Raw genomic sequence first — 22,186 nt, forward strand, 5'->3', positions numbered from 1 at the left:
TTTAACGTTCGACCGCTATGCCAGCCGAGTCTAGCTATCTATTCCACGTCCCTTATTTGATCGCTTGGGTGCTTGAATCTTTTATCGTATCCTTACGTTCGCTATCAATATTATATATGTGTGACCATAATTTTATATTTTACATTGAGCTAATGGGATTAACACGGTGACTGCTACGAGAGTTTTTGGACTTTGTATAACATTCCTTGCTTTTTCGTAGGAAAGACAAATGGTATTAGAATTAATTATAAGCAGTTTTGCAATTGATAGTTATATACGTTATTAAGTACTTTCATTCGTAATCAATTTCCTTATTGTAATCGCTTTTGAGCAATTTGGAAAGTCTTGTTTAGCAGTGACCATCGTGGCAGTCAAAGTGTTAATGCCATAAATATTGTTGTTTAATGTTATAATGATATTATAGTTAGGAACTTAGTAACCCTTTTAATTTCCATACAAAAAGCTTAATCTCTCTTTGAAATAAAATATAAAAATTGTTTCGTTATATTATTTAAGAAAACTTATTTCACGGCTGATTCCTATTACCACTGGAAAATTAACAGAAAGATTCTTAGTCCTCAAACCCTTGGTCGTTAATGGATTGCTGGCAGTAAATTAACAGCTGGGTAATTGCATCATTCATAATTAAGAAGTTCAAACAAAGAATTAAGAAATTAACCATTACGAAAGTCTCAGCTATAGTCATTAAATACCACATACGCTTTCTCAAGAAATTAAATAAACAAACTCAAATATATCTACATTAAAATACGATCCAACTGAAATCTCAAGAAACCTATTTTCACAATCTTTCCAAGAAAACACAAAATAATTTACTGTTCAGTAGTCCTAGCGTTAAATAACTGGTAATAGACAAATCGTTAAAAAAGGCTCTCACGATTTCTAAACCGTCGATCATCAACAAGATATTTGTTAATAGTTTCATTTTTCGATGCCCGTCACGGCGACGCAATTGTAATTTCTAACAAAGAGATTAGAAGCCAATAGCTACTCAGCAATTCCACTGTTAATCTTTTGCAACCGCCATGCGGGCGAATGAGTCACCGGCGTGTCTACGTCACGTGTGCTGGCTGAATGTTGTTGAACCGTGACGCAGAGGGAGATTTTGTTTTATTATTCACGGGGAACGGTGTAACGAGCGTGATTTCATCTAGCGTTTCCTAGAGGGATACCGAAGACCACTGCGTGCAAGTTACTTTCACCGAAACCGGCGTCAAAGGAGCTTCCAGCCACCTGTTGCCTGATTGGGGCCCTCAAAAGCTTTCGATCGGCGCGGCTGTTCTTTCGCGACTGGCAGACGAGGACCAAAGCGGAATGAAAGCGGAGAAAGCGAAACGGGTTCAAGGCTGATGGCAAGGGTTCAAGTGCACCGGTGAAATGCGATTAGTAGACTGCGGATATTTGTTTCACCCCTTCCCGGAGAGAATTTTTGCAATTTTTAAAACCCCTTTTCATGGAAGCTTGAATAAATTGATACTTTGAATGGTAGAAAGAAGGAAAATGAGAGTGGCTCGGGATAATTGTTTAATTTTTGCTTGTGGGTTCTTGGGAAAAAGCTTTTGTGTGTTCTTAGGTTAATTAAATGGCAGTATTGGGATAATATTAAGTGTATTAATTGGTAATGTTAGGAATAAGGTTTGCGATGGTAGATAAATAATAGAGGTTATTGATATCAGTGATTGAATATTAATATTGTAATGTTATTGATAGTATTAAGTATTATTCGTTATTAATATTAGTAATTAAATGTTTTGAAATAGCAATAAAGTATTAGTGATTGAATGTTAGTGTTATAATGGTATTGGCAGTATTAATTATTATTAATTATAATATTAGTGTTGAATTCATTCAAAAACATCCCACAAAAGTACTTTTTCCGAGAACTCGAAAACACGAGTTAAACCATTATTATTTTTAAGCATTCGTATCAATTCAGGGTTAATCCTCGTAAAAGTATTCAAAAAGAAAAGAACGCAATGGTTCAAATTTTGATAGAATTTCAGAAGCATTGAATATATTCTCCATTTACTGAGAAAGTATTAATACAGTGACCGAGCTTGTATTTCATTATACGTAAATAAGTTCGGTTGTGAATACACACAGCTGATTCTAAGAATTTAGTCGTGATTCATTGCAAATGAGTGTTTCAAAATGGAAAACTCTCATAAATAATAATGGTGATTATATAAGTGAACGTGGCTCTGTAGTTTATTGATATTAATATCAACGTAACGTAATATACATTAATTTTCTCCTCCCTGTTGTTTAAAATGCCTCGATTAATTTTCTTGAATTATAAATTTTATTTTATCGCTGTCTAATTATTCAGCTTAGGAAGCAAGAGCTCCAATTGAGAGCTCCGAAGTCCGTTATATATTTTCCATATTTTCGTGAAATCTAAGTATTATTCATTATTTTAAAGTATAACTCGTTCTTTAAGTATAGTTCTTCTAAACACTGGAGTTAATCAGTTTGGCTAATGAACAACTCGTTCAAGTTTCAAGTGCAATTTTCGTATTTGCGCAGAAAGACGCGTGTTAACCCAAGATCGCGGTTCAGCAATTAAACAGGAAGTGCATGAATATTCCGATGAGTCACCGCGGAAAATTCCGATTTCACTGAAACAACAGTCACCGGAGTCTTTCGATCCGCGTCGGAGTTGAATGAGAACGATCGGCTCGAAAGGGTCGCGGGTGCCATTGCTGAAACGCGTCGCGGTCCATTCAACCCGCGGCGAGACGCCGGGAAAAAAAGGAGTTAGGTGTCAGCTATCCGAAATAGTTTCCCGTACTATGTAGTATTCCATTCCGCGGGAATATATTCCCACCGGGTTAATTTTACGCGCTGTTTTCAAAATAGTCGCGCGCCGCCGCGTATAAATGGCTCCGGCGCGCTCGCGGAACACTCGTGAATCTTCGGGCGAATTGCGCCATATTCGAACCCGTCGGGTAGGGTAACGGCGCCTAATATGGAACACCTGATTCGAAAAGCTTGCCAAAACGAGAGACATAGATTTTTTTCAATGAAACTTGCATCGGAAGAGGAAGGAATAAATCTAAGTGTGGAATTCAGATTGAAAAATCTCTTATTGTACGCGCAATAGAATTAAATAATGAAGCGTATACTCGTCAAATGTAAGCTAAATGCACTTATAATATATTCTAACGAGAAACTAAAGCGAAACGAAGAATTACGTGTTTGTCTAAAAAAGCAAATAGTTTATCGTTGAAAACGTTGGCACCGTTTAGAGGTTTAAGGTGACGTGTATACTCGTCAGACGCAGTTAACTAGTTAATAAACATTCGTATACTGAGCTATAATGTCTTAGAACGAAAATGTCTTAGAACTATACGTAAAATGTTTAAATAAAGTCGAAAACAACGATTTGAAAAAATGGCACCTAATACGAAACATTCGATTTGAGAAGCTTGCCAAAACGAGAGATATGGATCTTTTTCAAAGAAACCTGTATGAAAACACGAAGAAATTAATAAACATTTATATACTGATTAATAATAATGCGAAAATTGAAATGCCTTCAAACCGAACTATACTACCAAACACAATAATACTTTACATTTAATGACAAATTCTTAATTGATGTCCAACTATTAATATGATTGTTTTTCATTACTAGTGAAGTGTTTCACATGGTACCTGAAACATCAAGCCATTTATTTTCCGAAATATTTTGGTGTTCCATTTTTTGTGCTTCTATGTGAGCCACTCATTGGACTTATAGCAATTGATAACAGAAATGTGATATTTAATTCAGACTTTAGAGTGTCGGGATTATTTATTTTTGTTCATTTCAATTTAAAATCTTCCTCGTGAGTATGACACGATATTATATAGCAAAGAGTTAAACGAAACTACATTCTCTTCGTGGATAGATTTGGTTTCACTGAAAATCGATAATTGGCAATTCAAATTAGAGTGAAATGCATGGAATGTTTTGATCTATGAAATTAAAAGTTCTGAAAGTTGTTAATTGATGAAATTGGGAATTTTGTTTTGTAAGTGTTTTATGTAAGCACGCGAAGACGTTGATTATAAGAATTGGAATAGAACTGAAATATGATGGAGAGGCTGTAAAAATAGACAGAAATGTTTTCAGCGTCATCTTCTCCGGATATTGATTCATCTTCAGAATAATTCGAAGGAAAATCTGCGGACCTTTATGCAAATTCTCTCTTTCACAGGTTATTTTATAAGAATCAAACTAAGAGACAAATTTATATCGACTGAGTAATGCATTAAAGTAAAAATAAAAGAGTCATCAGGGTAACTAATGTTTATTTATTGATGATGAAGTTTTATAATTGAATGATAATTTAAGTTGAAATATAGAAATATGGATAAAACCACAGTGGAGAAAAATATTATCACCATGAAGACCTAATAGATTAAAAGAACGTTTTCTTCATAATTATATAGTAGATTGTATCAATTAAAAAGAATTAATAGTACTTTTCGAACCGACTAAATTATTCCATTATGAAATAATTTATGAATTTGCATAAAGATTTCCAGTCTAATCATGAGATAAGTCAATCTCGCTTTCGTGTGATATAAACATATGTGTTTATGCTAAATATCTTATGTCACAGTTCGTATTAATGGAATAATAGGAATCTTAAATAAGATCCGTTTGAATGAGATACAGAAATAGGCACGTTGCATTAATTTTCAGCCACAGTTTCAAACTGTACGGTGGTTTCGAAATAACTTATGTCGCAATGATAGCAATATTTAATGTGTAGATCTTGACATGATCAGTCTGTGACAGATCAGGAATCTGTGAAAAGATTTATTAGCTTATGAACAGTCGAAAATCAGAGGAGTACAATTCAAAAGAGCAGAAGTTGTTTCATTGAAATTTCTTTTTAATAACGAAATTATTAAGTTATTCAATTATTTTGAAAATTTATCAACATCCAAAGAAAATGAAGTATTCTGTAATGTTTATTGCGGTATTAATTAATCAAACTTGCATCTATTGAGATTCAATTTCTTTTAGATTGTCATTGTTTAATTCCATTTGCTATTGTGTGACTCTATTATCATGAAAGACGATTTGTCCAACATGTTATCTGCCACACATATTGATTGTATACAGGTGACACAAATTGTTATCGAAAGCACATTAATTTTTGCAGTGATACACTGAGAAAACACAACTCTACCAAGACTTGTGAAACACGAGAGGATTGAAGAAGTAATTACTGTAGAAAATCTTAAGTTTTCACTGTTTGTCTCACGAAATATACACTCTGGCTTAATAATAACAGTGCAATCTCGGAGAACTTCAAAAAAGGAACAACAACATTCAATGTTAATCCTATAGAAGAACCAAGTAAGCGTTATCTATTTTTATAATAGAACCTCGATTATCCGAACCACTGTTAGATTCAATACAACACTTTCGAAAATCGACAAAAGGTTCATTCAAACGACAAAGTATCAAGCTAAAAACTAACAGAGTAACGTTGAGATGCAACAAAGATCTCTCGATTTTTTAACTTGCTGCTAAACACGTCGGTATTCTGAAAACAAGATTTACCCTAGTGTTTCGTCCTATTGATTCCGATATTCCATCAATCTTATCCATAATCTCAGTAATTTCAATCAAGAAGAGATGGACCACTTTTGAAAAGAACTATTATATCATAAATATCATCGACGCCTCACAAAAAGAACCATTTATAAAAGCACTCATTTATAATAGTTCAATTTGAAAGTTAATTAATTCCATTAACAACAACACCAGATTACATACATAAGAAGAACAGTTAATAGACAAGTCTATTAAAATCCCTTGAAAACACAGATGGTTGATAATCAACATAAATAAGATCGACCTATCCTAACCTAGTTAACAAGGACGATACCTGGATTGCTCCTCGCAGACCAATCTTACCAAAGACTAACGTCAAAGATCATCTCACCCAAATGATCCTACAACATCCTGTCCCCGACTAGTTCGGATAACCGAGATTCTACAGCGTCCGCGTGTCAGACAAGTCGAATATCGGCGAATACTTGGAAGGCAGTTGGATGTAACGCGCACCAAAACTCCACGGTACCACACCGGTCACTCGTCGCGAACACCATCCCCGTTCGCCATTACGGTTCCCGGCGTGTCAACACCTCGCGGCAGCGTGGAGACCTTTCCCGAGGCGAGCCATGACGTCGAGCAAGAGGACGAGCCAGGGAACCGATGGGACGACCGAGACGAGGTGCGCGCACACACGCGGAAAACCGGTTGCTTCCAAGAGGATCGCCGGTCCGCGAGAGCAGAGACGTTTTACGAGGACGGAGACACCGGAGAGGAGGCGCGCCAGCGACTGGCCGCTAAACCGGCGCAACGCGGCGCGGCGCGGCTCAAAGTCAAACACGACTGGACTAACGAAAACGCTAAAGTTAGCCGAGACGTGTATCGAAAATAGTCCGAAACACGGAGATGGAGGTCATTACGTTATCCCGCGTTTGGCCCCCGCGACTCACTGGTTCTCGGTGAGCCGAGGCAACACGCGTGCTGTACAGTTGGGAGATCACTTGATGGCCAGGCAGAGGAATGCGGGTCTCGTTGGTCAGCTTTCATCTTTCCTCGTCTGATTTTCGATACTAATTTGCTATTCGTAAATACGGTTAAACTGTCAACAAGTTCTCTAGCGGCAGACATCCCTTGCCTCTGTGCCGTCCCGATGGACATCAAGTTAGCTACCAGCTGTAGGTACCTAGGCGACGGTACGATATCTGGTAGACGGGATTTAGCTGCATTCTAGTCGTTCCATTCCAACCGGGACTATAGAGAGCACTGATTCACCTGTACCGAAACAATATCTTGAATCGTCTGCTGGTGGTGAGCTTAAAGCTTTTCTTTTTTAGGAGATCTACTGATGGGCTGGGGTGATGTTTGGGGTTGGAGGTGATGTTTGGCGTTTGACGCGTCTTGGTGATTGTAAATGAAGTTGGGATCGATGAATCATTTCGAGGTGGATGGTGTTTTGAATTGTGCTGGTAATGAGGCGAGGGGTTTAGTTATTTAAGAGAGTTGTTGTTGGAGTCTTCTAGAAACAGGTAGAGGGCTTAATGTGATTTGAAGAAGTCTAAGCAGAAATGCAAATATCATTGAATTATTTGTATTGAAACAATGTTATGAACTGTCTGGCAATGATGAGATTGAAGAAGATTTGCTTTCTTAGGAGATTTGCTAGTGAGTCAAAAAGACATCTAGAATCAGCTGGAGGATCTAACATATACTTCAGAAGCCTAAGTGAAATCATAAAGATACCTGAATCACTTGTATTGAAACAATGTTATGAGTTGTCTGACAATGAGTTTAAAGAGGGTGTCCTGCTTTGGGAAACTTTCTGGTAGGTGAAAGGGTTGTCTGAGGTCAGGTGGAGGACTTAAGGGATTCTGGGGAATTCCAACTGAAACTATGGAGACTACTGAATTAATTATATTAAAGTAATATCTTGAGCTGTTTGATAATAGATGAGCTTTAGGAAAATTTCTAAGGAGATTTGTTAGTAGATGAAAAAGTTATCTAGGATTAACTGGAGGATTTAACGTATCCCAAAGAATTTTAAGTGAGAATATAAAAAAGAAAATAATATTGTGGTTTTCTTTTTTAGGAAATCTGCTGGTAGGTCAAGACGTCATCTGGGATCTGCTAAGAAGACTTAAGTTGTTCTAGAGCATTTTAAATTATCGATCTCAGCTGACGCAGCTTGTACAAATGAGGAAGATGGTTAGGAGATTTATTATCTGAGGAGTCAGAATCTTTGTCAGATTTCGAAGAAACTGTCAGGAACAGACTCATCCTGAAGAAGAATCCATTTGTTCAAAGGTTTCCTCATTCTTTAACAACACAGAATCTACATTAGATACCGAAATAACTACCAAGAATCTTTACAAATGACATGGAATACATGTTAACTAGTATAATACAAATGAGAAAGAAGATTTCAGAGATACATTAAAGATCTGTTCTTCGAACAACTACCTATAATCTTCGTTAAGCAATTGTCATGTAGAAACTGAAAGCACCAGACTCATCCTGAAGAAGAATCTGCTTCGACGAAAGTTTCCTCATTCCTCGAGAACATACAGATTACATTAAATTCCAGAGGACTGAGTAAGTAGTGCATACAGATGGAAAAGAGGATTTCAAAGATCATTTATTGCTCTGTACTCTTTCTCAAGTTTATGAGACTATCACTAAGTAGCAACTGGAAGGACCAAATTCTTCTTGTAGGAAAGTCTATGATAATGGTAGATAATAGAAGATCCATCGTTTTTCAGGCACAATATCTACCCTTAATTCTGCAACAATTACTGATCCTTATCAAGCATACAGAATGTACAAGTAACAAAGAGGATTTCAAAGATACTTCAAAACAACCCAACCAAGAAAGATAATCTAAGTCCTTGCATTTAAGAGGCAACTCACAGTCACCATTTGATTTCACATAGCAAAATTATAAAATTCAATATTCAATATCAAATTTGGTATAACATAATTGTATATGAAATATTGAAATAAAACAGCCCCATCCCTCGATTCGTATATTATCACTGTAAAAAACGTAATCAATGTTTCACTAGGAAATTAGCAACATATCTAACGAGAAAACTTTCAAGTGCAAATGGTTAAAACAATCCAACCAGCAAAGGTACTTTAAAATAATCCAACCAATAACGATACTTTAGAACTACTAAATCAACTATCTGTCCATAATTATTCCAATTATATCTGTCCATCTACTAATCAATAGCAACTGGAAGGTATCAGTCTCATCTCAAAGACACAAATGTCCAAGCAAGCAAGCAGGTAACGCGTATAAGGTCCAAGATTCCAAAGATACCGCGACTTTCTTCTCGACCAGTTCGAAAGGCGCCCAGGCTGGACCTGTTAGAGTGTGTTACTGGGTGAACAGGGCTGTCTCGGTTCTCCAGGTGAACAAACGATCATGCCCATACGCGACGCCTAGTCTATTTAAGGTCGTTAACCGTTGTCAATCATTTGAACCATCCAATTCATTTTTGCAAAAATGGTGATCACTATGGCAATATTTTAGGGAGTACTTTAACATTAAAACTATCAAACTAATCAAAATGACCCATTCCTGATTTCCTTGTACAATTATTAAAGAGATAACGCATGTTTCTCTGAGAAATTATTAAAGAAATTAATTTAGCAATACGCAAACTGAATTGTACATCAATTAAAGTTTTAATAAAAACACTCTTGGAGTTCCTATTCTTTCAACCATCACACATCGATTTTAATAAAACTTATGTAACACGTAGTTCTCAAGAAAATATTTGACACGTATTTTTCCTTGTCGGCCTACATCCAGAAGGGGTGGAAACACCCTTTAAAGTTCAGGGTTGGAAACATATTTTTAACAATATCTCTGAAAATAGGTGTAGAAAATAAATTATTGTTGTAAAATTGTTCGCCTCGAAATGAATAATTCAAGTTTCTTTCACAATCCGTAGTTTCAGAGATATTGTAAACAACATACTTTCAACCCTTAACGTTGAATTATGCTCAAAGTACATCTTTTACAATATCTCTGAAACTAGGAGTGTAGAAAAGAAATTGGCATTGTTCATTTCGAGGCGAACAAGTTAAACAAATCATTTCTACACCCCCTAGTTTCAGAGATATTACAAGAAATACATTTTCAACCCTCAAGTTTAAGGGGTGTTTGCACCTATTCAAAGTAAATATTGGCATATCGGAAAAAATACGTGTCACATATTTTCTCAACAACTATGTCTCACGTAAGTTTCATTTGTAAGCCAGAAGCGAAGTAGTCCAAAGTTCCGCCGATTTTCGGAGAGTCACGGATTAGGAAACGCAATCCGCGGCTTATAATAAATCCGCGTGAACACGCGGGAATGGCGGGAACCGTGAGTCACGCCGGTTTCGGAGGTGATTTTGGCCTGCCTACACGATCGCTGTGCTCGTCCCAGGTAGAACAGTCATCGCGACGTGGGTCGCTGTGGGCGTTTTTCCAACAGTTTCGCGCCGCCAGGACCATGTCCCTGCCGGTCCATTGTCCTTAGACCGCGAGTTTCACCGGTTCGGTGAATCGCCATGGAGAACCAGTTAACCCCTTGCTCTATGATTTCTTTCATATCTGCGCTGCTCATTAAGATAAATTTGTTCTCAGCTCTTTGCACTCCGAATTTCTTTTGCATTTTTTCCTCGATAACTCTGTATTATTACGATATTTTATTTAAAATGCATTTTAAAAAATAATTAGTTTGTAGAGAGCAGTGTGAACGATTCTTGTTACTAATAATATTGAAAGTAACATAATAATATAATCTATTTGATAAATATCTTGACAAAGAATCGCCTGTGAATAAAACTAATGTCAAGTCCCGATTGAAGCGCAAGGGGTTAATGATTTACAAAAGAACAAAGAAAGATTCTTAATTCATTTGTACCCACGTTTACTATAGGATGTAATAATTAATAATAGAAAAATAGTATTTCATTTGAAACCAAATTAATTGGGCGACGTTTCATTTTTGCTGTTTAAACAGTTTCTCACGAGTCCGGCCTTTTATTGGTTACCATATTTTATAATTATCAAGCTTTTAAATCACTAGTTATTTTTAGTAGGTAGAAGAAATATCTATTTCCAAATTTCCAACTTTCTAACTTATCAACTTTCCAAACTTTCAAATGTTTAAATTGTTAAAGTATTAAATTTTTTAATATATAAATTCTTAAATTCTCAAACTTTCAAATTTCTAATTTGATAAGAATAATTACCATTAATCCCAGCGCAATCGAAACACATGGTACACTGTATCCGTTATCAACATTCAATATTCAGAGCAGACGTTGACTTGCAGTGAAAGTAGATCCCCTTTCTCTTCCAATAAATAATTAACGATAAACTAACTGTAGTAAGTGCAGTTACGAAAGAAACCGCAACGCCAAGAGTTAATTAAATTTATGAACTCGGAATATTAACCGAACGATGTTTCGACGATAACTCGCGAAGACGTAACCCAAGACGAATAAAATGAATACGACCAACGTTTTGCAATCATGAGCATCGATACAACATAGATTCTATCTACACTAACACAGACAATATGGTTCAATAAAATTCAAAGATCGATGACCGGATAAATGAATTGAGCTATTTATTTCGAAAGTGAAACATTTATTTTAAGTCCATTTAATAAAGAAACTCAAGTTTATGGTTATAATAGTTACAATTCTACATTATCTCTTCATTTTTAAACAATGTCTTTAATAGACTTAAACCACTTTCGAAATAAATTTGGAATTTTGAAATTCAACAAAAATGTTCATATTTTGTGAAACCTTTTCGAATATTACTGCCAAAAGATTTGCCTGATTTTTGATATTATGTAAACAGTGTCACATATAATTTCATCGAATTGTTCTATTTATCATTTTCCAAACTATCTGAACAAGAAAAGAAAGAGTTACAGAGAGATAAAGTTGAATAACGAGTTAATTCGTAGTCCCCGGTTTGCGAGCCAACCACTGTACACGGAAACCGCAAACAAATTGCGGTGAAGCTAAAGCTCCGTCCTCACTGAAGCAAATTAAATTTAATGTGTAACTCCTTTTTGAAAGTTGCATTTAATAGAAATTCTATTACAGATCCAAATGACGTTCCTCGTGGATTGAAATGCAGCTCTCGATTAGATCGTTAGTTCATTCGTGTAATTATTAATTAGAAGTCACGGTAATTAGCTCGATTTCAATTATAGATTACTAACAATTAACCTCTTTCGGTACAATGACGAATGGGACTCGTAATGAAGATCACTGTAATAAAAGTCAATGTCATTGCAAGTAGGTCGAACTAAAAGATTATTTTGCTATTATCAACGTGTTACCTTCGATGTAAACGCGCGCTTCCAATGTACAGATTTTTTTCCCATTCTCCGTTAAAGAGTTTAAGAGGTAATCTTGTAAATTATTCAATTATTGCTTTAATTGAAATCAATCGGAACTAATTGCCATTTTTCCATTAGTGATACTGAATTTCCTTTTTCTTCTAGTAATTAACGATTTGTTTCGCAAGAAGGAATCGTGGGATTCAATCGATTTAATGTTATTAGATACACCAATGAAATCGACATCTTTTCCTTCAATTAATTACAAATCCCTTTCACATTTAAACGTATCATTTTGGGATGTTTTTATTTTAAACTGCAAATATTTTCAGATTCAAACGGTAAAAGACTTCAATTCTTCTCGAATTCTGATTTTACGAATGCTCGCGTTCGGAAAAAACACAGTTAACGCTAGATTCACAGACATTTTTTCTAACTTTGTTCTATTGTTTCTAGAAAACTACATATGAGCGATTAACTACACTTTTTGAATTCTTTCAAACTGCTTTATCGAGGTTCTTCTAATAAAAATGAGTCTAAACACGGCGGAAATCAGTTTAGTTTCATCGATTTAGTGAAAACGAACCTTTAATTCCCTTAATTACATTAAGTCGATAAAACTAGTCCGATGCTTACCGCGTTTCGACTCATTTTAATCAAGACAATCTCAGAAATTCACTAGCACTATATTTGAGAAGCTAAGATTAAAATTACTGCAATTGAAATTTTCTTCATTGCATATTTACATTTGACGCGTGCGGGTCGCTTTGAAGTCTCGCGTCTCGACCCTCGATTTTCGGCGGAGTGTCTATCTCGCTTCCGCTCACTATATTGATTCTCTGCCTTCGCCAGACTGTGCCGAGTCAGTTCCCGGAAGCAAATAGCTTCTTCCTGTTGTCCTGCTCGGTTAAATTCCACCGCTAGGAGTCGAAATTGTGGAATTTAAGCGAGCATTACTGTATTCCGTCCATTCTAGCGAAAGGATTAATAATTGCAGAAAAAGGTCATCAAGAATGTGTCATTTTTACCAATTTGCTAATTTTAGTGTTAAATTATTCATTCGCAGCTCTCGATTTTAGATCCAACATCCTGAAATCGTCATCACATTCTCTCGCGGAAATGTGATACTCCTTAATTTTATTATACTGTTATATTACTTTTGATAGTATTAGTAAAAAGAATTGTTTACGTTGTTCGCTATTAACACGTTAAGCGCCATGTCAGTCACTGATAACTGATGCTTCTGAGATACTTGAAAACAATCGTAACATGTAAGATAACCGATGTCGAATGATGTTTAATAACATAACGGAGTTGATAATAGTGCACTGCAGAGATTGCAACGCCAAATAATTAATAATTGTCCTTGCTTTCCTTTGCTACAAAAGAATATCTCTACGAAACAGCGGCCAAGATTTTCGTAGCGCTTAACGTGTTAACACGTTGAACCACGAGAATTTCGAGCGTTTCGTTATAGTCAGATTTATTCCTTTATAATAGAGGAAAATAGTATTAGAAATAATTATTAATGTTTCGGTATCTAGCTTCTCGTGTTACTAAATATTTTCATTCAATTTTCTCATTGTAACTGTTATCAAGCAATTCGAAAGCTCCACCAGTGACCATCGTGGCAGTCAATGTGGTAACTAATAGTTTTTCGAAATACATTTCAAGTAAAGCGCTTAAAGTAATACAGAATTGTAAGAAAGTAAACGTGAAATGAACTCGGAGTGCAAAGGCTTAATCCAGTCCCTAGTCCTAGGGTATACGCTTCGTTGTTCGGTTCTGTTGCGTGCACAATGGAAAACTTTTGGAACTAAATTCCACAGTTAACAGATTAAAAGGTTAAGGGGCAAATGGCTTATCTGATGTCCAGGTGCCAGGCGTTTCGCGGGCCCAAGGAATGCCGCAAGGAAACGGGTCCCCGGTATTTAAAATTCGTCGCTGGCAAGCTTGAGGGGAACTGGATCCGAACCGTTTGCGTAACCGGCGGATTACGAATGTTTCGGATGCCTATTGTGCCCGCAAAAAGAGAACCGTGCTCGCGCGCACGCGCGCACGCGTTACGATTTATTGCACGACGATGCGCAACGTGTACTGTAACTCTGCTCTTTAACCCTTTGCCCCAGCCTCATGATTTATTTAACCCTTTAAGTGCGAGGAACGCCTAAACGCGTGCAACGCCTGGCTCGCTTACTGCCGGCCAACTACGCTGAACCCTTTGCCTCGTGATATCCGATCGGAATCGTGGGGATTTTCCGTTGGATTTGATTAACGTGAATGTTATTCGAGTTACGTCAACCCCTTGCCGTGTAACGAGTGAGACTCGTGGTGAAAACTTTTGGTTTAATAGAAATTGGTGTTATTCATTGTGTGGACGTCCAAGGTGGAAAGTGTTTCTCTGTTATTAACGTTTTATCTTCGAAGTGTGAAATAGATTTCTTCGTGCTCTATCAAATTGTAAATAAGATCAGTCTAATAAGCACGGCTATAAAACATGAAAATGTTTAATTTTTAGTGAATTTAGTCGGTACAAAATTAGTTTGGAAGCGTTTTTATCCTTTGCTTTGTGATACTGAATTGGATTTATGGGGATTTTTTATTGGATTTGATAAATATGAATACTATTTAGATAATATTAATTGAAAGAAACAGTTGTAGTCTATGAATCCTTAACTTATACAATGATTTTGCTTCTATAATAAAAAATTAAGTATAAGAATTAATTAAGTGTCTTACGAGTACTTGTAAAATTGAGTTCGTCAAGGATACAGTGGCTAATAATTTATTAGACAGATAAGTTCGCGATAAGATAATATTGACCCAAATGGTTGGATAGTAATAAAAAATAATACCATCTCGCTTGAACAGGAGAATTAAGTAATACCCATACTTACTATTATTAAAATTCATTTCCCACTTGTTTAAAGACAAAATCATCCTTCAGTAATCAAAATATTTACAATTACTTCCAACAACTTTCTTCGCAACTAACAAATAAAAATTCTTCATTTCCACCCAAACTATACACGACAAAAGAGTCTCCAAATTCACATTCACCTCACTAAAATCTATAACCATTAACAAACTCTTGCAACATAAGAATACAAAATAAAAAAGGAACATTCAGTATTTAGTACTTTACTTCCTTTAATTACCGCATTATTTTTATTTAGCACTATTACTCTGTTGCTAAATCAAACTAAAAGTAACTCGCACCTTTAACTCAAATTTCACTACTATCCTTCCCAATCACTTCCTCGAGCAAGTAACTCATTCATCTCTCATTACCCTTTTATCACTGTCTTCCCTGTCCTTCTCAATTCCAATGTCGATTTCCAAGCTCTGCACACCTGGGGCAAATAAATCTGACACCCTTTCGTAAGCAAATCGTGAATCACTATATATCGTTGCACCGATAACGATTACAGGGAAAATGGTGTTTGACCAAGCGAAGTGACTAAGGCAAAAGTTTCCTCGCGAGCCGCTTCCGTTCACCGGGGCGTCTTTAGGTTATGCTCGCTAGGTTGGTCCGCCGTGAAACGCGGAAACGGCGGCCGACCGCGAGGTTGTCCGGCTTGTATCGATCAAACGGAACCGCCAAATACGGTACCACCGTAGCGACAATCGAGGATACCACCACGTGGCCCGACAAGATTGCGAAGCTACGGCTTGACCGCCAATCAATATGACTAACAGCCAGTCGGCACATTATCTCTTTTATCGGAGCACCGTTTACCCAAACCTCGATAAACTGAGCCACTTGTGCAATATTGCCCCCCCCCCCCTTTCTCTCTTTTTTTTCCTCTTATTCTTCGGAAACAAAAAATCTCTATGTTTCTAGGGATATTGAGGAATTTAATCGTGACGCGAAAATTTACTTGGAAACCGTTTATTGGATGAGACAGTGTTTCGGGCGAAGACTGGCGTTGAACGAAAACTATAGGTGATGGTTAAAGAACAGTTGGTTTGTTTGGTAGTGAATAAATTTTGATTGAAATACGTAGGTTTTTATGGGGCAATGGTTTAAGTATATTTTTGTGGTATGGGTTAATGGCTCACTCTGTGTATACAGTTTTGGACTGGATTATTATTGAATATTAATATATTGTTAGCATATTATTATTATTATTATTATTATTATTATTTACTACATTATTATCATATTATGATCTATGCATTTAATTCGACACTTTAATTATTCAAATGTAATAAGAAGAATGAAGCTTGAAAACAATAAGATATTTTTTATTCTGTGATATGATACAAATTTTGTTCAGTTTTGCAGTTTCAAATTGACTATAAATGTATGAAAATCTACAGTTTAGTTATAACAAATTAAGGTTTGAGATTAAATAAAAATAACAGATTAAAATAAATAATTTAATAGATTTCTAAACATGTGTGCTATACTGAAAAATGAATGGTTCTCTTTTAAGGAATGGTTCTAGAAATAATTGTTACGTCATATTATACAAAAAGGATTGCCTGATTCACGATTGTAACCGTCACTGATACAAGAAGATCGATCAAGAAGTTCTTAACTGTTAATTACTGATTTTAAAAGATTATTTACATTCTGCGAATCGTTTTATTAGAGCGATAGTCATCGAAATATATGAACGTGTTCGCGGAATTAAAATAAAAAAAAATTATTTGAATCATTTAGAAGGTAACATTAATCAGAATACGTAAAATCAATCAAAAAAAAAATCGAAGATGAGCAATAATTATACACAATTATATACAAATATATAATCAAATGTATGTGCTAAGTTTCAACCAATTAACCTCGTGAAAAAATAGCGGAAACTGATAAAGTAAAATAAATCAAACAATTGATCGAATATCTTGTCAGCATATCTGATAAAATCTTGAAAGTAGAGTTATCGACATAAAAATTAAAATGAATTATTCACAATCGATATACCGTTGAAAAAAATTTCCCTGGATAACGAAATTAATTTTGTCATTCAATTTCTAAGGTTGAATCTTTAACATCTTGCTTTGTAATAACGTGTTAGACTCGTGATGACGATTTCAAGTAGAATTTAACAAATATAAATATTAGCCAATTCTTTCGAATTCAAATGAAATATTATTTCTCTATTATCAACGGTTATAGTTTAAAACAAACATAGACACAGCTTATGCCTAGAACTTAGCTTTTTTCAATGAATTATTCACACATTGACCGCGACAGAGGTCACCGATGACTATAGTTTTCGTATTGCTTGAAAACAATTGCAAGAAGAAAACTTACGTCAAAATTGATTGAAGTGAAATAGTATAACCAAAGCTATGATACCAAATCATTAATAATTAATTTCTTTTTAAATGTTAATTAATTCTGTTTCCCTTCGTTGCGAAACAATGAGTTATATTAAACGATAAACATCCTGGCGGCAGTTGACGTATTATCACATTCGCGACCGGAAAGTTTTTCGCTTTTCTAATACTCATTACCAGTAGAAATGAAGAAATGCTTAATTAGCTGATTGCCGCAAGTTACTATCGTTGAAACAGAGGAAAAAATTAAAAAGTTTGTTTCGAAATATTAGTATTGCAACGATCTGTTGTTTGAAATGGAGAATTCTCTGTGAAAGAAGTCGCAAACGGAAAAGAACAAAAGAATAAAATGTTTTGAAAGTTATTAAAATAAAGTCAAAATGGCGGATTCGAATTTTCTTATTCTGCCATGATTGATATTTCAAAGTATTGAATTATGAAATATTTGAAAATACTTTCACTTGAATACTATAATGAATGTCTGAAGAAACCGAAAATAATCTATTGTTACAATTTGTATAAGGATTGCACATTAATCGTATTAAATGCTCGGTAGTTTTAGTAATAACAGTTCAACGACAGTATATTGGCAATCAAGTTTCAGCAGAATTGATCGTTGACAATAGTTCCACTCGAATATTATAACTCCAGACACTCTACAGATCTTCACTCGCGATTCGCGATTATTTCGAAATTTAGAGAGAATTTCCGGGGCCACCGTGAAAAATTGAAATGCAAAAAGTCCGCGTCGGCTGACGCTCAATCGAAAGTTTTTCAAGGAAAGATCGAACCGCGCGTGGGCGAGGATATAGTCCTCGCAGATAACTAACACGACCGGCGACCTACGCAACCTCGCGAGCCAACTTATTAGGTCGTCCCGTGAGTTCGCGCCGCGATTTCATTATTCATGTCCTTTGACGTTGCCGAGGAATTACGATTTTCAACGGTAACGCGACGACCGAGCCGTATATCCAGCAATGATAATCGCCGCGGCTGTGGTAACGAGCCGTTTTATCGCTGCTAATTCGCTAAGAGTTCGATAATATTTATGCAAATTTAAACGAGCGGAAAAGGAGGAAATGCATATTCATACGTTTTCCGTTTTGACCGTTGAAACTAGTCAGCAACGCACGTAATTTGTTTAAAACCATTTATTCTGCCAAATGAAACCTAAAATTGTCTTTATTTGACCTTAAAACGATTGTTCTTGAACAGAGTTTACTATTTGGTTCTTGTTTATTTTATTGTTTACTTTGCTATTTATATTGTTGTTTGTTTTATTATTTACTTTGGTATTTACTTTACTATTTACCGTACAATTTATTTTACTATCTACTTTAGTACTCATTATATTATTTAGTTTACTATTTACTGTAAAATTTGCATCGCTATTTACTTTACTACTCACTGTATTATTTAGTGTACTGTTTACTGTACAATTTACTTTACTACTCATTACATTATTCAGTTTAGTATTCACTTTACTATTCACTTTACTATTCAATTCCTTCCCACCCCAACCACAATCCGCTTTGAAAGAAAGAAGTTACAACAATCCAGTATTCCTTCGAGGATTCCGAATCATTCATGACAGGGCACAAAGATGGGAATTAATCGATCAATCCCTTGCGGTTTTCCGCGGAAAAAGCAACTGAATGAGTAAAACAGTGGAAGGAAGACGATGAGAGAGAAAGAGAGAGAATGTGGGCGTCCTTTTGCGCTCTCCCGAGGAGGTGTGACGTCAGTTTTACATATTCGGGCAGTGAGCGATGTATCGAGGAAAAAGGATTTCGCGTATTTGTCTCCGGCAGAAGGACAACGATTCGAGGCATTCGGATCCAGCATCCTTGCCCGTTTAAAATGTAGCCAGGAATGCTCTTTTGTCGCCCGCGAGACGGTCTTGAACCCGGCGCGTTCTTTGTTCCGGCCAACGCCACCGATGGGACCCTATTTTTCTAGTTTGTTAGCGAGATTCAATGGAATCTCTTAGTACTCATTGTGAATCCCGTTTTGGAGCTTCGAAGGAACCCCCCACAATCCATCAACGAAACTGAAATTTATTTTTGATTTATTTTATTAGAATTGCTAACCGACAAAGTACCATTTGATACTTGAATATTAATACGATAGTTTACAAACAGTTCATGGTTCTTTGAAAAGACCTGTAAGTTTGATGAATATAACAGACATCGTTTTATTAGCAGAGATGCTAATTACCATATTACTATCTACTATTATAACCCTGAATATTGATGCTAAAGTGTATTAAAGGTCACTGAATACTCGGAAGAACTTGTAAAGGCTATAGACAAAGTAGAAATTTTGAAACTGCTTCATGAACAAAGTTGATAATCAATTTACACAATCTCCTATTGTAGTCTTCAACAAGTATACACATTTTTAGTTCTCCAAAAGGACCTGCATATTCTATGAAGATAAAAATTCATTTGTCTTTCTTGTTTACAAAAGAGGCTATTAATATAATGAGTCCTTGAATTACCAAGAGAACCATTAATCCATTTGAATCAATATTCTCAACGGTTAGGGCAAACCGGTCAATTCACCGCCGGGAAGGGCCAACACCGAGGGAGCACCCTACAAAAGCGAACGCAGTCGTTCCCGGGTTCCCAGCGGAGGGAGTGATATGCAACTAAAATTAACCGCGGCCGTCGAAGCCGTCCTAGACCCTTTCATTGGCCTTTTAACCGACATTTTCTAGCCCCGACCTAGCGCAACACGTGTTGCGTTATTGTCTCCCCGAAACGACGCGCGCCGCGCCGACGAAATTCTGTGCCGCCGTTGGGGCCGTTCGCGGGCGATTAAGAGTGAAAAAGAAAAAGGGTGAAGGGCGGTATTTTAAGTGCGCGGCGTTGCACAACATTGCGCGACCGTGCACCGCGATGCCAGTAGAATCTATTTGCACGGTATCCACAGAGAAATCGATGGGCCAGAAATAGACGGCGCGGGCCGGGCGTCGTTAACGGTAAAGGATTCCTAACAAAGAGTTCATCAACATGTTGCAGTGGCGAGCGTTGTCCTTCTGAATTCCAATTGCCTGGCGGCCGATCACGGGTCAACCGCGGGGAGTCCCCGTCATTTACACGCGTTAGGTGTTCACAGTTAACGGTGTTAATTGCTCGGTGAACGGTGATTATCAATGCCGATGGGAGACGCGATGAGAACGGCTTTGTTTCGCCTTCCGTCGCACGCATAATTGGCTGCCGTACGGGAGCGGGTCGCGTTGTTTGATAATGAAAGAACATGGGCCGTTACGAAACCGTTTCAGCCGACCGTGCTCCAGTAGGCGACCACCTGTCTCCAATAGAAATCCTTGCATTGCCTCTTGCAGAGGCCGGGGGCAGCGTTGAAGAGATACGGAGTAATTGAAATAGAAAGGCAATGAAAGAACCGAGCAATTAAGCTTAAACAATCAAGGGAGAGAGGAAGATTCGCGTGGCCGCGATAATTTGCGGTCGATGATCCGCTTCCTGACTTTAAAGCATCCCAGTGGTCGTGGGATCTGTTACACTCTGCGTAGACAGAATGCGGTAATTGTATTTCAATTTTCATTCTTATTGCACAGCTGTTGTTTTCTTGTAACGATAGTAGAGGAGGAAGATTGTTGTGGGATTCCGTGTTCTGTGTCACTGCTACTGTCACCTAAATTATCTGCTGCTCTCGGTAAAAACAAACGTTACAGGGTCACCAGATAACAATGTTTCAAGCAGCTCCTTAGCGATGGAACCATGGGAACATGGAGAACTGGTTCCTGTACGAAGTAGAATTTGGCGTCTATTTGAATATACCTTGGCGTTGAATTGTTATTGGTTAGTGGAAGAGATAAGTACCTGTAATTAATACTGTGTACTACATTGATATTGAAGTATGTGTTTAAAGACTATAGAATAATAGAAAGAGATACTTATTTCAAGCTCAACATCGATGGAAATCAACAAGACAGTTAGATGAAATGAACTTTGAAAACCTTTTCAAGGGTTAACAAGAAATTATTGACCTTTGGAAGTTTTCAAAGAAATGTCAATCACTATGCCATGTCTATTGCATGGTAAAACTACTGTACATCAATATGTAATACTATTGTGCGAAGAAATATTGTTGATCAATAGTCACTCGACGCTTGAATGTAAAGGAAACCTGTCAATCGTACAATATTCTCATCGAGAGATAAGTCATCACAGATGACTGTATCATAACCAACTACGTGTACAGAAATGATTCCAAGAAACTCGCATCAAAACAATCATTCCACCCACTAGCAGCATGTGTGTATTTTAGAGAGTCTGTAGAAATTCACGAATTTAGAGCGAAAATTCATCAAATATTCCCATTAAGATCCTTAGAAGTCCATTTTAAGTAACAATGTGTCAAATACAGGCGATTTCCGATAATAAATGGAGTATTTTACTTAAAACCTAGCAACAGTGCGTCAAAAACAAGGTTGATGGATACTGGAAATGACAAGAGTAGTTTCACGGAAAGCTCTTGAAGTTACTTTCGGGTTCAACGTCGTCGAGTACGTCGAAAAATGCATTGTCATAGGTTCTAAGGTTCGTTACGATTACGAGAACGTCTAATCGTGCGATAACCCGCACCAGACAAGAACGGGAACCGTGTAATTCTCGAAAATGTCTCGCGGGATACGTTAGCCTCGCCAAAGAACGATGTTCCCCGTCGACGAGTCGCAGTTTCCTGCCAATTTTCCGGAAAAGACACAATATTCTCGACTTACCAAGAAGTGGCTCCTGCTACGTCCACGCCAGTACACTCAGCGACAAATTTTCCACGAGAAAAGCAAACCGTTGTTTTCGTTTCGGATTCAGGACAGACACAGTGCGAACGAGAAGCGACAATCTCGCGAAAAAGTAGAGAAATGCGACTGTTGCATGAAGTTGGCGCAAACAAAGCTCGCGTGATCCAAGATGGCCGTCGCTCGTTTCGATTT

At 36.8% G+C, this 22,186-nt stretch overlaps 1 protein-coding gene and 1 long non-coding RNA gene across 5 annotated transcripts in view; one reads left to right on the forward strand and one right to left on the reverse strand.

Moving 5' to 3' along the window:
* Window positions 1-22,159, reverse strand: part of LOC116426047 (dnaJ homolog subfamily B member 6) — a 27,538-nt gene extending 5,379 nt beyond the window's left edge. Inside the window, exon 1 of the mRNA XM_031974502.2 lies at window positions 21,974-22,159. The gene's annotated coding sequence lies outside the window, so the exon portion shown is untranslated. The remainder of the gene's footprint in view (window positions 1-21,973) is intronic.
* LOC116426050 (uncharacterized) lies at window positions 5,847-9,196 on the forward strand. Of its 4 annotated transcripts, none has more exons than XR_012997946.1 (5): window positions 5,864-6,771; window positions 6,913-7,104; window positions 7,230-7,400; window positions 7,665-8,167; window positions 8,335-9,184. It is a non-coding gene; the product is annotated as an uncharacterized LOC116426050 (long non-coding RNA). The 4 variants fall into 4 exon arrangements; XR_004234832.2 differs by having other exon boundaries at window positions 5,872-6,753; window positions 8,335-9,179; XR_012997945.1 differs by having other exon boundaries at window positions 5,847-6,753; window positions 6,913-7,400; window positions 8,335-9,196.
* Window positions 22,160-22,186: the final 27 nt, after the last annotated feature.

This window comes from Nomia melanderi, chromosome 2 (genome assembly GCF_051020985.1).
Source record: "Nomia melanderi isolate GNS246 chromosome 2, iyNomMela1, whole genome shotgun sequence".
Taxonomy (NCBI): domain Eukaryota; kingdom Metazoa; phylum Arthropoda; class Insecta; order Hymenoptera; family Halictidae; genus Nomia; species Nomia melanderi.